Source organism: Canis lupus, chromosome 36 (genome assembly GCF_048164855.1).
Source record: "Canis lupus baileyi chromosome 36, mCanLup2.hap1, whole genome shotgun sequence".
Taxonomy (NCBI): domain Eukaryota; kingdom Metazoa; phylum Chordata; class Mammalia; order Carnivora; family Canidae; genus Canis; species Canis lupus.
Genome location: NC_132873.1, coordinates 366,169 through 383,073, shown reverse-complemented (window position 1 = coordinate 383,073; position 16,905 = coordinate 366,169). Strand labels below are relative to the sequence as shown.

At 44.4% G+C, this 16,905-nt stretch overlaps 1 protein-coding gene and 1 long non-coding RNA gene across 17 annotated transcripts in view; both read left to right on the top strand.

Annotated features, from left to right (window-relative positions):
* The window catches only part of DLGAP2 (DLG associated protein 2), a 699,343-nt gene that overhangs the window by 386,809 nt on the left and 295,629 nt on the right, over positions 1-16,905 (top strand). The window lies entirely within an intron of this gene.
* The window catches only part of LOC140625592 (uncharacterized), a 47,263-nt gene that overhangs the window by 4,537 nt on the left and 25,821 nt on the right, over positions 1-16,905 (top strand). Inside the window, exons 4-5 of the long non-coding RNA XR_012024937.1 lie at positions 3,023-3,127; positions 12,363-12,533. This is a non-coding gene — a long non-coding RNA (uncharacterized lncRNA). The remainder of the gene's footprint in view (positions 1-3,022; positions 3,128-12,362; positions 12,534-16,905) is intronic.

Sequence of the window (16,905 nt, the reverse complement as noted above, 5' to 3'; positions counted from 1 at the left end):
GGTCAAGCCAGCAACCCCTCTCAGACACCGTCCAGTGTTCCCGTCCATATGTCTGATGGGGTGTGTGGTATTCTAGGTTTTTTTAAGTGGCTCACAGAAAGGAGACCACTTTCACCGAGACCCCTTGCAATGATTAGCGATATGTATTCATAATTTAGCTTTGCTCTCTGTTGCATCTCATTAGCAACGTAATGAATCACAAATGCTCAGGGTTTTGCAGCATCGACCTTTGTGGGATGGCTCTGAGGGGCATGTCCGACGTAGAGGTAGCATGCGGCCCCCTAGCCGGTCTTGTGATCAGAGGCCCGGTGCTGGCTGTGGGTCTTCAAGGGCCTGCAGGGATGGGGCACAGTGCTCTCGCAGGACGACGGTCCTCTTGGAGGCGTGGGCAGGGGACTTACCATAAAAGCAGATTGGATCTAGGTCCCCTTTTTCTTTTTTCTTTTTCTATTTTCTTTTTTAAGATTTTATTTATCCATCAGAGAACGAGAGCACGAGCAGGGGGAGGAGTAGGGAGCCTGATGCAGGACTCGATCCCAGGACCCTGAGATCCTGACCTGAGTCAGAGGTAGGCACTTCACCAACTGAGCCACCCAGGCACCCTAGGACCTGTTTTTCTTAAAAAAAAAAAAAAAATTGAACAGATAGTTCTCTCTTCACAGGGTTGTAGATTCTACGTATAGAAGATTCTTTCCGGGGCTGGGGAGAGTTTGCAACAAAGGTGCCAGCTGTGAATGTGCCGCGTCTCCCTGTACATGCCCGTGGGTTCCTGTGACACAGGCCCCTCTGCGCCCCCCCAGACATGCCATCTTCCCCTCTGAGCTTGGCTCACAGCTGACCCTTAGACAAAGCTTTCCCCTGTGGAGCAGAGGTGGTTTTACTGTCTAAAATCACGTGGGCCTTGTTTCAGCAAGACGGGAGACGGGGCTGCCACATGGCGCAGGGCAGGGACCAGGCCCCTCATGTGCTCACCTCAGTGACTCCAGGCCGGAGAAGCCAGACATGTTGGAACATTACCCCTCAGAGGCTGGAAACGGACAGGGCGGTGGACACACGTGCAGCCACTTCACCGCACACACGTGATTATCAAGCGTCACAACCTCAGTGACTAATAGGATACAGAACCACTGGTTTTGCTTTAGAAAATAGTTTTGAAATACATGTTGACTCCTGCCTTATATACCAGCTCACTGAGTTTCTGGGGAAAAATCAAAGCTCTGGGTCTGGCAGGAAGGGACTGGGGCCAGGAGTTAGGAGCCCGTATCCCAGCGTTTATGATTAGAAGTGTGGGCTTTCACGGGAACCGAACCCTGTGCGCTGTCGTTCTCATCCTCAAACTTCCTCCGCCTTAGAACTGTGTGTACGCCGGCACAGTGGCGGCTTTGCTTTAAGAGGCTGGGTTTGGTTTTCTGGATGTTCTGCATATGCGTACATGGTTTCCGTGTCGTTGTGCATCACTGCCCTGCTATTTAGTGAAACTCCATGTTATATTATTAGACGTGTGGTGAAGAAGGCAGATGGGAACTAATTTTTCAAGATTGTAATGAGGCATGACCCAATTCCCATTGCTCAGATTCACATTCCTCCCTCACATCTTCATGGGTCCATGGTAGTTAATTTTGGCAGGTTAACTATTAATGGAGTAAGTAGCAGTAAGTTATCAATTAAATGAACTAGTGATAAATGTACAAATGAAAATGGGTGCAAAGGTTAAAAAAGACCATAAATAAACAATACAAAATCAGAACTCAAGGGCTCTCTCTCTTTAGGACCTGTAGGCCTTGAACAAATCAGTGTAACCTCAGTAAATCTAAAGTTCTCATCTATGAAATGGGTAAAATAGTGCCCTCATTTTGAGGCAATTTTGAAAATTGTGATGTTTCACATAGTGCCTAGTGCATAGTAGGGACTCAGGCATGTGTTTTATCCGGCCGCTCCTCTGTCGGTTGTTAATCACCTATCTCTGTTTTCTTCAGCATCTGTCAGGCGTTATTCTAGATGTCAGGGACGTGCAGGACTGCGCATCTAAAGAGAACCCGAGAATTAACAGTTGTGAGAAATACCTATAAAGCAAACCAGTAGTTGTATTTAGCAAAGATGACGATCACTGTTGTTTTATAAAGTATGGTTTCATGTGCAATAGAACCTGGCATGTGAAAGATCACTAGATGGGGCTTCTTTGACTCATAAGGGGAAGAGACCCCCTGGGGTAAGACAGAGTCATAGGGAATTGTATTGAGTAGAAACTTCCCAGATTTGTCATCCCAGTTCCATTAAAGATTAGAGAGAAAAGCAGAGATTAGAGGTCCACTCTACACGTAGGTGGACCTCATATCAGCCCTTGCAACGTGGCCATCACGAGTGTTTGAGATGGGGGAGGTCGAAGGTGGGAGACAGTGGACGAAGAATGACAGGGTCATGGTTTGCTTAGAAAAAGTGCTCAGTGACCCCGAGTAACATATCCTTGTGGGACTGATTCTCTGGAATTCTCGGGAATATAATTAAGAGCCACACTAGGAGTAACACACGAAGCCCACGTGGAGGGCTGTGCCAGAGCTCTGCTCCAGATTCCACACTCCACTGGGAAGTCCTGTTGGCTGATGTACAGAAAGCTGACCTAGCACAGCTCTTCTAATGGGCATGCCACTGATCGCTCTTGAGTAATAAAATTAGAATCTTGTTTCTAGTTTCTGTTTTCTCGAATTCTAAGATAGTTACTTAAGTATTGTGAAGTGGACCTAGGACAGTTAACGTGACGACAGACATTATGGGAAGACCCTATTCGAGGTAAAATGTAAGACAGCTTGAATTCGAGTTGATATCTCTGCAGTCAGCGTTGGTTTTCAGGTTTTGGCCGTTGAAGCACTAAGTCACATAGGTCAACACGGAGAGCGTCTGACGTGTGAGGGTAGAGAGCAAGGTGTGGAGAGTTTTCAGACCAGTGACGTCTCATGGAGAAAGTAGGTATACACATCATATAAATCCCATAACATTTTTTAACTTTGTTTTTTGGAAATGTCAGGAAGAAGCAAATAATTTCACCTGTGGGAGGGAATAATCGAATGTCAAGCATTGCATATGGGAAAAGCATCCGGAACTGAGGAGAGGACAAGGCTCAGGAACCATGGTATGGAGGTTTGGGTGGGTCTCTAGAACTCGGGTCAGGGGTAACTTTTCATGTCATCCTGCAGATTTTTTCCTACCTCTCTGTAAGACAGACGAGGAGCCATTGGTCTGTGATAAGCCCACAACTATGTGTAGAACTTGGAAGTGTCTGTATATGCTTTACAGGCAAAAGGATACATCATTTTCATCAATTTCTCATGGACATTTAGGGACACAAAAAGGTACAAAGATCAGCTCTCATGCTGTTCCCAGGGGAACCTGGAAGCAAACAGTCATAGTTTATTAATATTTCAACACTGTGGGTCCATCTCTGCCTTAGATCTCTGACAAAATCCACCTGGTCACTGGGACATGATCTTGGTTCCCGTCCTGAATTCTTACTTAGGGCCAATGCGTATGACAGGAATCAGTAGATACAAGCTCTGAACAGCTGCCCAGGGCCACATGTGGAAGGGACTTTCTGTTGATCTGGATGGTACGGTTGGGTGAGTTTAGAGACAGGCCTTCACCCCACCAGCAACTACTGACCCCCGGCATGGGCTAACAGGGCGCCAACGAGAGGCTCCTTGGAGTGTGCGGCCAGGAGGCTTCACGGGCACCATCCTGCCAGGTGCTCGCTGGGGCGCCTGAGGCACAGATCAGGGCTCCCCCACCACACACGGTGCCACATCTTGTCCAGGGTGCTCGCCCATGTTGCTTTCCTCTAGCCTTATGACTCTAAGTGTAACTGTACCACGAGGGAGGTTTATACCCGAGATGGATGCTCGGCAGCTTCCAGCCATGGCCGGTCGTGGATGGCGGTGGGGCAGGAATGGGTGATGTCCTCGTCTAGGGGGTGTGCCGCAGCTCTGTCATCCTTTCTGGAAGGCATGCTAGCTCTATACAGTTCCCAAGTTTGCTGCATAAACACATTGGTCTGAATTTAAATTTAATCCCAATTCTGCAGCCAGGGTGAAGGCTTCCACTTAGAAGCTGCTTTTAATGAACAGGGACAGATACCGTGTGTGAAATTAAGATAAACTTGAGGAATCCCCCATGAGGGAGATGGGATTCTGTTCAAAGGCTGGAGTGACATTGATATAATCCCAAGTGGGATGCTGTAGGTGAATTGTCCTGAGTTAATGTGTTTGCGTGAGGCCAAGAGGCTGCTCGGACTCTGCACGGCTGGGTCTGTACTTATCAATACGTCTGACATTGAAATCCGCTCTGAACCAGGCCATTCAGTAACTGCTTTTCACACATGCAAGTGCCATCAATCCAAGTAATAGCTTCGTGATCGAATCATCCATGATGCTGTGGCGTCTCGACACAGTAGCCCTGTTTATCACATCTCAATCCGCGTTACTCAGATTTTTTTTTACGTGTATGGAGAATGCCTTTTTAATTTATATTTTAATTTATGTAGCAGACGAGATTAAAAGTGAACTGTTCTTTCCCCACACGTGAGTGTCCTCGAGTGAATAGACTCACAAACACAAGCACACATGCACAGTCGTGAACATGAAACATAAGAAGTCATAAGAGCATCAATTTCATAAGAATGGAATTATATCTCCTTGTCAGATATTTATGGAGTCACGAAGCCAAAAAGATGACGCAAAACCTGGGCTGATAATAAGTTCATAAGGATAGGGCCAAAGTACATGCCTGACGTTCTGGGGCTCCTGGGACTTTGTCCTCAATCCAAAAAAGGGAAGAACTTAGGAAATTCCACGTAAAACAAGGATTTTTGGAGAACTCTAAAGGACTAAAATAAGACACACTTTTCATTAAAAAAAAATCAACATTACTCTTTAGAAACATTTATCATTTTAGATTTGTCCTATATAGATGCCATTTTTAAAATTTTTCTGATCATTTTATTTTGGCCTTATTACAAAAGAGAACAATAAAATGTTGCCAAGGGGAAATGAGCACAGAAATCCTCCATCACCTGACCATCCCCAGGATGCAGGGTGGAGCCCTGGCTCTAGAGGCCAGCCTGTGCACAGACTTCTTACTTCGAAACCCTGATCAACACCTGTCCACCATAGTGGCTCTTGAAGTGTTACAATCGCTCTCTGACAGCTTCTCAAAAAGAATCATGCAACTACTTTTCATCCCCAAAACACTAAGAGGAGTGATACTATGGCATTGGGGTTTGGGGCTGACACATCAGCTCACCTGGAGCAGGGACGGGCCCCTTGGTGGCTCGCAGAACAAATCTGACCCACATACCGCATCTCCACGAGCCCAAGGAGTTTGCTTTGGGGCGTCCCGAGAAGGGGGCTCCTGAGGTCCCATCACCATGAGTTTTCACTTTGCCGTGTACGTTGTTGACACGTGTGTTTCTGAGACTCTGCCCTGCACCTGTTTCTCTGGCTGTGATGCAAGTGAAGGGAAGGAGCCCAAAGGTTGTGTTTCCGCTGCTTGGCCCTCCGCCTGTGTGCCAGCTGCTGAGGAGGTGTGCCCTCACCTCACAGCCTCCAACAAACACCACCACTTATATTTTATGCCACAATTTTGTTGCTTTAACTGTAGTATTTATGACAAACATAAACTTGTTTGGATTCTTTAACTGATACATTTTTCTATCAGCAAAAATTATTTGTGTACCTTGGAAGGAGACATTATAATTTATCTCATTAAAATGAATAAAATTAAGCTTTCATTTTATGGCTTTCCACTTTATAGCAGGGTTTTCAGGAATGTCCTCGGCAAAGAATAGAGGTGTCTGTTTATTGAATCATACCACACATCCTTCATTATTATCTGCATTTTTGCTTGGCTATGAATTGTGTACTCTATTCCAAAACATTAAATATGCTTCTAAATATCATTTTTAGTGGTTATGTATTATTCCATTGTGTTTGTCCATTGTGATTTATTGGATTAATCCCCTTTTAATGGAAATTTAAGCTGTTTCTAATCTTTTTACTAATATAAATTATACCTTTATGAATATTTTCATAGCTTTATCTATATGCTCATTCATGGTTATTTCCTTAGGGCAAATTCTAGAAATCATAGAAATACAATTGTTAATTCAAAATGTGGTTGCTTTCTTAATGAATTTTTGGGACCCAGGAGTGATTTATAGCATATGCTCCCTTTCCATCCTGAAGGGGAAGACACATCTGGGCATATACAGCCACTCTGCCAAATGTTTAGCAGCTCTATTTATTATTATTATTATTATTATTATTATTATTATTATTATTATTAATATTTCACAGATACCTAGACAACCTGTTTTCACTAGATTTTATACAAAGTACTAGGGATACAGAAAGTAATAGAGCAGGGAAATTTTGTAGGGAGAAATCCATATATCAAGACACATAAAATAAGTATATACTGTCATAGAATTTTAGTGTCCAAAGGGAATGGCTAGTTTTATCAGGAAGTAGTAGGTAGATTATAAAATATGATTATGAGAGAGATGAATCTTGAACTTAGTGGTAAAGTGTATCCAAGTGTTGTCCGGGCAGATAAATAGTGTGGGGGCCTTCCAGGCAGGGAGCAGCTGTGACAAAACCCAGGAGCAGGAACCAGCAGAGTTAACTCATGGGGGTTACATCAGATCAGTGGCGAGGGTCAGTTTGCTCCCACCCCCTGTTCCCTGCCTCAAATTCACTTAAGGTGAGCATCTCCCCAACCTGTCAGGGAAAAGAATATAGAAGCAAAGTCAAACAGAGATGTCTTGTGGATTGTAAAACCTTGTGCTGGAAAAATTCTCTTGAGTCTCAGTTAATTTAATGTGGTTCTGGACTGGATGTTAGGAGGTTGGCACGACTGGGAACTCATCGAACTACTTGCAGAACAAACCAATGACAGTTCGTAATTGGTCTTCATCAAGAGTCATTTTTAATGGCCTCTTCCATTTCCAGAATCCAGGAGACATGGTCTTTCTGAAAAACATCCACACATCCAGACATAGGAGCCACACTTGGGCAGAGCAGGTGCACGGAAGAGAGAAGAAGGGCTGTGTTCTTAGTTCTTTCTCTGCCACCAGGAGCAGGATAACCTTGGACGAGACACTTAATCCTTGGGGCTCTCAATTTATTTGCATACAGAAGTAAAAAAGAAACATGATCTCTTTGAGCCTGCGGCTCATGCTCTCTCAATCCTTGACTGCAGTGAGCTAACTCTTGAGACTCTGCTCTCCAAGTCATCTGCATAATCCTAAACATGGTCAATACTCAATTACTTTTCTTGTTGTTGGCTGAAGGAATAAATGCCAGGAAAAATAAATGAATTCCAATACAATTAAATCCTTATGCTAACTTGAATAAAGCAAGAAAAAAAAAAACGGATCCTCATACCATTTTATTTGCTTACTAGTGCTGTCAGTAACTTGATGAATCTTTAAAATTCAGACTAATAAAAATGATATATTTCTTTACTCAAACCATGAGTTTATTAAAGAAAAGTGATCCCTGTGTAGCTGATTGTATTTAGGGAAAAAAAGCTCCATCTTACTCTCTCCCCAGTCACTGGTACAGTCATCCTGTTTATATTTTATGCACATGCAGTTATAACGGTGGATAAATGAATCTTGTGTTGAAGATCCCTTTGACAGCAAGAGGCCTAAAGCCATAAAAATGCCTCAGCCTTTCATTTGATTAAAACATGAGCACTTCCCATCTTTTCAGAGGAGATATATTAATGCAGAAAAGTCCTTCACATCGATAAACTCATGACCACTATGCAGAATTGATTTCTTCCTGTTCCCACCACGAGAAAGAACATGCAGAAAATTAACAGTTGTGAAGAAGTAAACTTTTCTTACCACAGGGAGTCAATTTTAGCTACAGAAATTTGCAAAACAAGCAACAAAAGCAAAAATAAACAAGTAGGGCTGCATCACACTAGAAAGTTTCTGTACAGCAGAGGAAACCATCCACACATGATGAGGCAACCTACAGGATGGGAGAACATATGCACAAATCATCTATCTGATAAGGGGTTAATATCCAAGATCTATGAAGAACTTCTACAACCCAACAGCAAACAAAACAAAACAAAAGAAAAAAAAAAAAAAACAATGCAATTTGAAAAATGAGCAAGGACCTAAATAGAAATTTTTTCCAAAGATGTGCAGATGGCCAACAGACACATGAGAAAATGCTCAACATCCCTCATCATCAAGGAAATACAAATCAGAACCACAGGGAGATATCACCTCACACCCCTCAGAATGGCTGAAATCAACAATCAAAAAACAGCAGATGTTGGTGAGGATGTGAAAAAAAAGGGCGCCCTCATGCAGTGTTGGTGGCATTGCAGGCGGGTGCAGCCACCATGGAAAACAATGTGGAGGGTCTTCAAAAAATTAAAAAGAGAGCTAACCCTGTGATTCAGCAGTTTTACTTCAGGGTGTTTATCCAAGGAAATGAAAACACTAACTTTTGGAAAGATGTCCGCACCTCATGTTCACTGCAGCATTATTTACCATAGGCAAGACACAAAAGCAACCGAAGTGTCCACTGCTGGAGGAATGGATAAAGATGATTTATATACATGTATAATATATATTTATATATACATATATATAAAATATATATGAAATATTACTCATCCGTAATATAAAAGGAAGTCATGACAACATGGATAGACCTTGAAGGCATCATGCTGAGTAAAGTCAGAGAGCCGCTAGCACTGTATGATCTCACTGATACACGGACTCGAAAAAAGTCAAACCCAGAAACAAGAGTAGGTGGTGGTTGCCAGGGGCTGGGGGAGGAAACTGGGGAGATGTTGGTCAGAGGGGTCAAGCTTTCAGTTCTAGGATGAACAGGTCCTGGAGATCTAGCATATGGGGTGGCAGTTGTGGCTTATAATACAGCTTTACACACTTGGAAGTTGCTAAGAAAGTAGATCTTACATGTTCTCATCATAAAACGAAAACAAGACAGCTGTGAGGGGATGAGTGTTAACTAATGTCATGGTAGTAATTTTGCAGTCTATCCACGTATCTCATCACCGTGCTGCACAGCTGAAACTTACACAATGTTGTATGTCAATTATATCCCAATAAGTCTGGAAAATAGGTTCTTTTCTAAGTGGGACTTGCATGCAGTTGCCGACAGGAGATCTGTGACATCTCTCTGGTTTGACAGTCAGACTATAGTAATCTTAAATTAGAAGTTCTCAGTCTTGAAAGCCCTTTATGAAAACAACTTCAAAGCTCTTTGATTATTTTGATACTAGCATTTGTCAACTCGTTGATTCCATGCTCTAGAATGTTCTTCAACTCAACTTTGATTCATATGATGTTATACCTGCTATGGGTGAAGATCTGTGCTTTTGTCTATGTGAACACTTAGACATGCAAACACGAGGCCCATCCTAATTCACCAAGAAGTGAGAAAAGTGAGATGTGTTGAAAACCCTCAAGCAAAGAGAGAAGCAGGGTCATACTTGGTATATAAAGAGCATGCTTGGAGGGAAGTTGGAATTCTAGGGATATTAGTCTTTTTATTGCTGCGTAGAAAGTTACCTCGCACTAAACGACATTGGTATGTCACAGTTTCTGAGTTCAGGGTTCTGGGCACAATATAGCTGGGTCTCCTCGAGACCACAGTGAAGGTGCCAGCCAGGGAGGGCTGTGCTCTTACTGGTCAGCCGGTCCAAGCGAGCACCTGCTCCCAGGTTCCCTCAGCGTGCTGGTAGGATTCTTGTGGCTGTAGGGTCCCTCAAAGCCCACACTAGAGCCAGAGAACCTGGAGCATCTGCCAGTGGGGTGGCAGCTTTCTTCCTAATGGGACCCAGTCCCAGGAGGGACAGCATCGCCTTGCTTAGAGCCAAGTCACAGGTCCTGCCCACATGCAAGAGAGGGGATCCCATGAGGCATGAACACCAGAAGGCGGGGGCCCTTGGGGTCTTCTAGATTCTGTCCACCGCACCTTGACCACAGGGTCAAGAAACAGCATGAACAGAACTTCTCTACTTGGAGAAGGGTAGGGTTAGGTGCCATCGATGGGCACTCAGGACCCGGTGGTTCCCAACACCTGTGGATGTGAATCTTCTTCCTGATTCCACTGCCTGCGTGATTCCTCTTGTTCACTAGCTGCTTTAGACGCCTCTGGAGTTTCCTCTCCATTGGCCAGTTTTGTGGATCACTTCTCTGCTATTAGTGATTTGAGCCAGCAGTGCACTCAGGCTGCAATCCGTCCACACTCCTGCCCCCTCTCATCTCTTTTGTTGCGATGAACAGTGGCCCATGAATATTTAACTGGGGATAATCAAAACACCTGCTGATGTCACAGTATGTATGTATTTATTTATATCCCTTTAGTTAATAGTGATTGACTTTCCCTGCATCAAAAAACAAAAAACAATGAGGCCCTGCTCTACATGTGTAGAAAGGGAGGGACTTAATAGGAATTAAGAGCAGGTGGTACTTAGGGCGGAAGGAAGGTTGATTGTAGCTCACAGATGAAAGAAAAAACTTCACGGGAGAAGTGACACTTGTGTGTGTTGAGGGATGAAGATTTCGTTCCGTGGAGAAGCCTGGGAACCATGGAGCTCATTCATGAGTCGTGGACACTGCGGGGAGACAAGGACCCGGATGCCATCCTTCCCTGGACGTAGAGGCATATGAGTGGCAGGGATGGTGGCAAGGGAGCTTGGCATCAGGTGGGAGATACCTTCATGTCTGCAGATGTCACCTGCGGCGTGAACATCGTGCACTGGAACCCTGGAGGACGTTTTCAGGGTGGAGTGTCTTCAAGTCTCCCCCGACAGTTACACGCAGGACCTGTGCAGTGGTCTGGGGAAGGAGTCTGTTGCCTTCATTTCAGAAGCCAGCAGGGGAGTTTGGGTCTGGAGCCAGGGGACCCTGAAGATAGCTCTGTGACAGGGGGCAAGACGTGGCCCTGCCAAGCTTTATGTCGAGTTGGGATAATAGCAGTACTCAGCTCGGGGTGTTGTTGGGGTTAAATGCAATTATGCGTGTAAAGATCTTCTCGTAATGTCTGGCACATAGTAATAGTTCAAATATATATAAAGATAAAATATTTTTCCAATTAGCCCACACGCTATAAATGGCTAAGCAGTGCTGACTTAGCAACCTCAGAAAGCACACACTTGCCAGGTTCCCAGTTTGGGTTTTGAGCCAAGTGCCTCTGTCCCCTAGTTTATGGCAAAGGCAGTGTATAGATTGGCTTTTCCCGTCATCGTGACCTTGACGTGGTTCCTTGTCCTTGAGACTCCCCGGATGGCTGCTGCACATGCCCAGCCCTCCCTCCAGCCCCGGGTACGGCACTCGCACGCCAACCCCCAGCAGCCCACGGGCCCAGGTGGACTGCAGGGCTGATGCAGCCTCCGAGAACAGAAGTACATCCCGGGGGGACAGGTTCTGAGCTCTCCCTATTGTCACACACAGATGAGACCACAGCATCCTGAAACCCAGGTCCCAACCTGGCAGAGGCAGGAACCCCTCACCAAGCTGTGCTGGGAGTCTGGCTGTGAGAAGCGGTCACAGAGGCACAGGAGAGCTTCTGTTTCTGTCACTCTTTTCTTTGGTTGGCTCTGGGAGAAACCTGAGAAAGACAACAAGAGGGTCCTGGGAGGCTTCAGACAGGTGCAGGGTCTGCGCCTGTTGCCCTGGACCTATATTATCCTTCCACTTTTTTTTTTTTAACTCAAATTCGATTAATTAACATATAGTGTAGTATTAGTTTCAGAGGCAGAGGTTGGTGATCCATCAGTTGCATGTACACCCCGTGCTCATCCCATCTCGTGCCTCCTTAATGCGTGTCACCTAGCGACCCCGCCCCCTCCATCCTTCCATTTCCTTCTCCAGAGTCCCAGAGACCTTGCATTTTACAAAACGAAGAACATGATTCTTTGGGTATAACATATTTGTTTTAATCTATATAATACAAGTTAGTTTAAAATAAAATATAAATGTGTCTTCCTTTGCTTTACTGAGAACACAAATTACTTCAGTGGCTGCAAAAGGCAGTTTATTTCACCCTTGATGCTATTTTGCTTTGTTTTGGTTTCTACTTTTTTCTGTTTGGCATGTTTTTAACTCCGTGAAGTGACAGTGATGATGCTGACAAAATTATTTTTGACTATCCAACTATTTTTTTTAAGTAACAAATCCTCTTTTTACCTAATAATCATCTTGAAAATGCCCATACACTGTAGTCTTATCATTCTAATTCTGTGACTCTATTTATGGAAATAAGTAAAAAATTCAGCAAAAGCTTCCATACCAGCTTATTTTTGCAACTTTACTTCTACAGGCAAACACTTGGAAACACCCTTAATCCCAGTAAGGAAATGCTATTAAAGCATGTGTCTCCCATGTGATGAAATCATACACAGCCTTTCAGTGTGATGCATCATAACCTTTCCACCAAGGTCGGGAATGATACCGTGTACCCTATTTGCAAGCCCCACAACAACATCCGTAGGTAAGGTACATAGATGTAAAGTGTGATCATCTATAAAATAGAACTTCAGGAGGCTTCTTCCTCATTTTTCATATATTACACACTGTTCTGTAAGTGGTTTGTGGCTTTTTTGGTAACAGGAAATATTATTTAAAGTCTGCTGTTGCCTCGTCCTCAGATCAGCAGAAGATACTACATGCATTCTGAATTCCATGGCTTTTTAATTTAAGTAGTTAAGGGCACTGTCCCCAGGACAAATGGTTTCATAGTTGCTAGTGGTCATTTTCTAAATTGCTTCAAAGAAACCCATTAAAATGAGCCTGTCAGTATAATGAGGCTCAGCATAAGAAGGCAGTGCCCATCCTGTATTGTTCTCTGCACCAGAACAGGGAAGGCGTTTGCTCCAAGACGATGGTCCTGATACAAGTGAAGGACTCTCAAGTTACGTCTTTTTTTTTTTTTTTTGTATCTGTTCATTTCTCTCCTTTTATGCAAAAAAGCTTTCTCTGTCCCTGTTTGTTCTTGACCTTCCATGTTTCCATTAATCTCCGTTTGCCTGCGCATCTCTCTACACCAAATTCCCAGGACTCAATGACCTGCAAATTGCTGTATTCATCTTGTTTTTGGTGCTTTGCCAAAACGTTGCTACGGTTATATATGGCACAGAGTCTACGAGACAAGGCAGTTTCCACCTGAAATTCAATCACGAGAGTTCATATTTTTTTTAATTTTTTTTCTTTATTTATTTATGATAGTCACACAGAGAGAGAGAGAGAGGCAGAGACACAGGCAGAGGGAGAAGCAGGCTCCATGCACCGGGAGCCCGACGTGGGATTCGATCCCGGGTCTCCAGGATCGCGCCCTGGGCCAAAAGCAGGCGCCAAACCACTGCACCACCCAGGGATCCCGAGAGCTCATATTTTTGAAGTCGATGTTTGTGTTCTTTTGCGTCGATCACATTCTCAATAGTTTCCACAGTGGAATAAGAATAGAAATAGAGAGACGCCTGGGTGGCTCAGCGGTTAAGCATCTGCCTTGGGCTCAGGGCATGATCCTAGCATCCCAGGATCGAGTCCCACATCGGGCTCCCTGCATGGAGCCTGCTTCTCCTTCTGCCTGTGTCTCTGCCTCTCTCTCTCTATGTCTCTCAGGAAACAATAAATAAAATCCTTAAAAAAAAAAAAGAATAGAAATAGATGAGAAAAGTATTGTTAGTTGAAACCTCTTAGCTACTGTCTGAATGTTTCGTCTCAGTGTTCAGAGTTGGAAAACAGTTTATACATTTGTTTTTAACCAGAGTTTCATGAATCCTTTTTCTCAGCAAGTTCAATCCTATTTCAAAAAGACACTAACGAATGTAACATTCTGCATTTGGAGTAGCTTTAAGAAGATCCTGGGAAACAACGTGCTTTTAAGTAGAAATCGTCCTGGAGATGACAAAAGACACCCTTTGGCTTTGCTGCATTAATATCCGGTGCCTTGATATTGCAGGCGGATAATAGCTGACGGTCCAGTTACACGGACAATGAGACATGGCTGTCTGAGGACATAGTTCTGCTGATTTATACAGAAAGCATTACTTTTTAAGACAGAAAAATAACTTGTACACAGGGACTTTTTTAAAGAAGTGAAATGCTATGAATACTCCTCAGTTATTCCCATTTTTGACTTAGCTACTCATGTTTTTCTTTTCTCACGTGTCAACAAGCACTACATGTAGAAGTCAAAATCAGAAAGGTTTAGTGGGAGGCTCGAGGCTCCACAGGGGCTCCAGCAGCATCAGCTGTGTGAGCGGGGCTCTTAGCCTGCTTCCTCTTTTACAGCAGGAGACAAGCACCCACATGGGAGGCGGGGCCTGTGGTTGCAAGAGCTCAGCAACCAACGCCAGTCTTTATTTCCGTCCCCGCACCGATAAAGGTCCAGGGCACTAGGGCTGCATTCACGCAGGAGGGGCCGCGCGCAGTCCTGCTCAGCCCTTTGCCAACAGGACCGCGTTTCGGAGGCGCGGAGACTGGAGCCCCGGGCCATGCACACAGGGTGTGTCCTCTGTGCTCCGTGCCACCGCTCCCTTCTCTGGGCTCCGTCACCTCTATGGTGGACCTGGGATGCTCTAGACAATGTGGGGAGCGTGCCCTGATTTACACAAATGCATTTTGGAGGGAAATCCTTCATCCTCCAGGACGGCAAGAATGTTGAGTGCTGGTAGGTTGGGGGCTTCTGTTTAACCCATAGCAACTTATTTCCACAGTTATAAAGCCCAGTTAAATGACTTTTCTGGAAACAAAGGTAGCTATATAATGTGGGCTGGTAGCCTGACGCATTATTTGTTTGCTGTGTTTGGGTTCAGGGTGCGCGTGCGGGCCTGTGCGCACAGCTCTGTTAGTTTAGGAAGGAATATTGCGGAACGTCCACTGTTCCTTAACATGCAAATGAATTTGGTTGCCTGCTGGCTTCTTTTGCAGAAAATCATGTAAGATTTCCAACACACACACACACAAAAAAAATAAAAAATAAAAAAATAAAATAAATAAAAAAAAGATTTCCAACACAAAGATAAGCCATAGGAAAGTCTAGCCATTCATGCATTAGAATTGCTGAATTAAAAAAAAAAAAAAAAACACCCCAAGGAAATTCTTGGAATCTGCTTCCTCTTTGACACTGATCTAGAGCTGCTCTTGCTTTGCTGTGGTTTAAGTAATGCAAATCCTGAAGTGAGTTCTTGCACCATTCCTGGCCCAAAGGAAGCTCATTTCTGGACTTGAGTGTGTTGATGTCTTAGTAACTGGTATCAAGAGCAAAAGATTTGTTGGGAAGCACTTAAAGATTGGAGGAGGTAAACAGAACCGTCCGTCTGTCATAGAACTGCTAAAAATGGGAGTATCTACTTTCCTTAATGAATGAGAGGAAATAAAAACCATACATACGACATGTAGAGGTTATATTTTTAACCAATGATTTTGGTTTGAGACTTAGACTTGCCACGGGACAAGTCTTTATTATTTTTTAAAGATTTTATTTATTTATTCATGAGACACAGAGAGAGAGAGAGGCGGAGACACGGGCAGAGGGAGAAGCAGGCTCCCTGCGGGGAGCCCAATGCAGGGAGGACCAGGACCTCAGGATCACGCTCTGAGCTGAAGGCAGATGCTCAACCGCTGAGCCACCCAGGCGTCCCAGACTTGCCACTTCACTTCCACTGCTCCTGACCCTGTCTCTTCTGCAAGGTTACTCTCTCTATACTCCTGCACACTAGGCAGCATTAAATATACATTCTTCTCTTTTCTTGTACAGCTGTAAGTTCATACCTCACTGCTTTTATTCCTGAGGACTTAAAGTCAGAGCATGTGTTCACTATCAGCTGTCATTGTCATGTCATCCGGCTCCCAGGGCAACCCTGGGAACACCTGCTCATGCGGAGTTTGCCCAGACACGTGTTCATATCCTTTCTCCTGCTGCCTTGGAGACAGACATCCGAGTGTCCCTCAGGCCGCGTTCCTACGAAAGTATCCACCTGAGCTAAAATTTCATGAGATCATGAAACCCCAGCAAAGCTCATCCCCCGGTGAATTCAGGACATCATGGCAGCCTTGCAGGAGTACCTCTGTTGTGCTAAGAAAGGATAATGAGGGGATATCTCCAAATCTATATTCCAATTTCAGGAACAAATGTGATTTGGGAGACTCTCTCCTAAGATACATAGGATGGGTTTTAAAGTGGTTGTATCTGATTGAATATTTCTTGACCATCTGTGATACCCCAGAAAGATAAAATGGTAGATTTGGGGGAAGAGAAGATGTGACATCACACATGGATGGAGCCAGAAGAGGGCAGGGGGGCAGTTTGGAAAGGGTTCTGTGAACCAAGTGTAAAACTAACAAGTTTTAGGGTCCAAATCCTAATATTTCAAGAACACAGAGTTAGGAATCCATTCCTACCTGAGATACAAGTATTGGACAAAATCAGGAGAGTGGGATCCCGTGATTGAACCTGGGAAGCTGCCTGTCTCCCTCGAGCAGATTTGGTTAGCCAAAGTCAGGTGAAAAGAGGCCATGAAGACAACAAAGCTGCAGAAAGTAGTGGAGGGAAGATCGTGTGTGGGGCTCTCGTACGAGCCAGTGCCATCGGTTTCTCATTTAAATCATTTGGGATGTGGCTAATGGCCCACGGTGTGGCTTATCGTGGTCAGTGTTCCACGTGATCTAGAGCAGATGTGGTGTTCTGCTGTCGTTGGATGAAGTAGCCTGGACATGTCAGTCATATCCCATCGATTGGTGGTGGTGTTGGGTTCGGCTGGGTCCTTACTGATTTTCTGCCTGTGGTTCTGTTTCTGAAGGTGGGGTCTCGAAGTCTCCAGCCGTAATGGTAGCTCCATCTATTTTTTTCTTTGAAATTC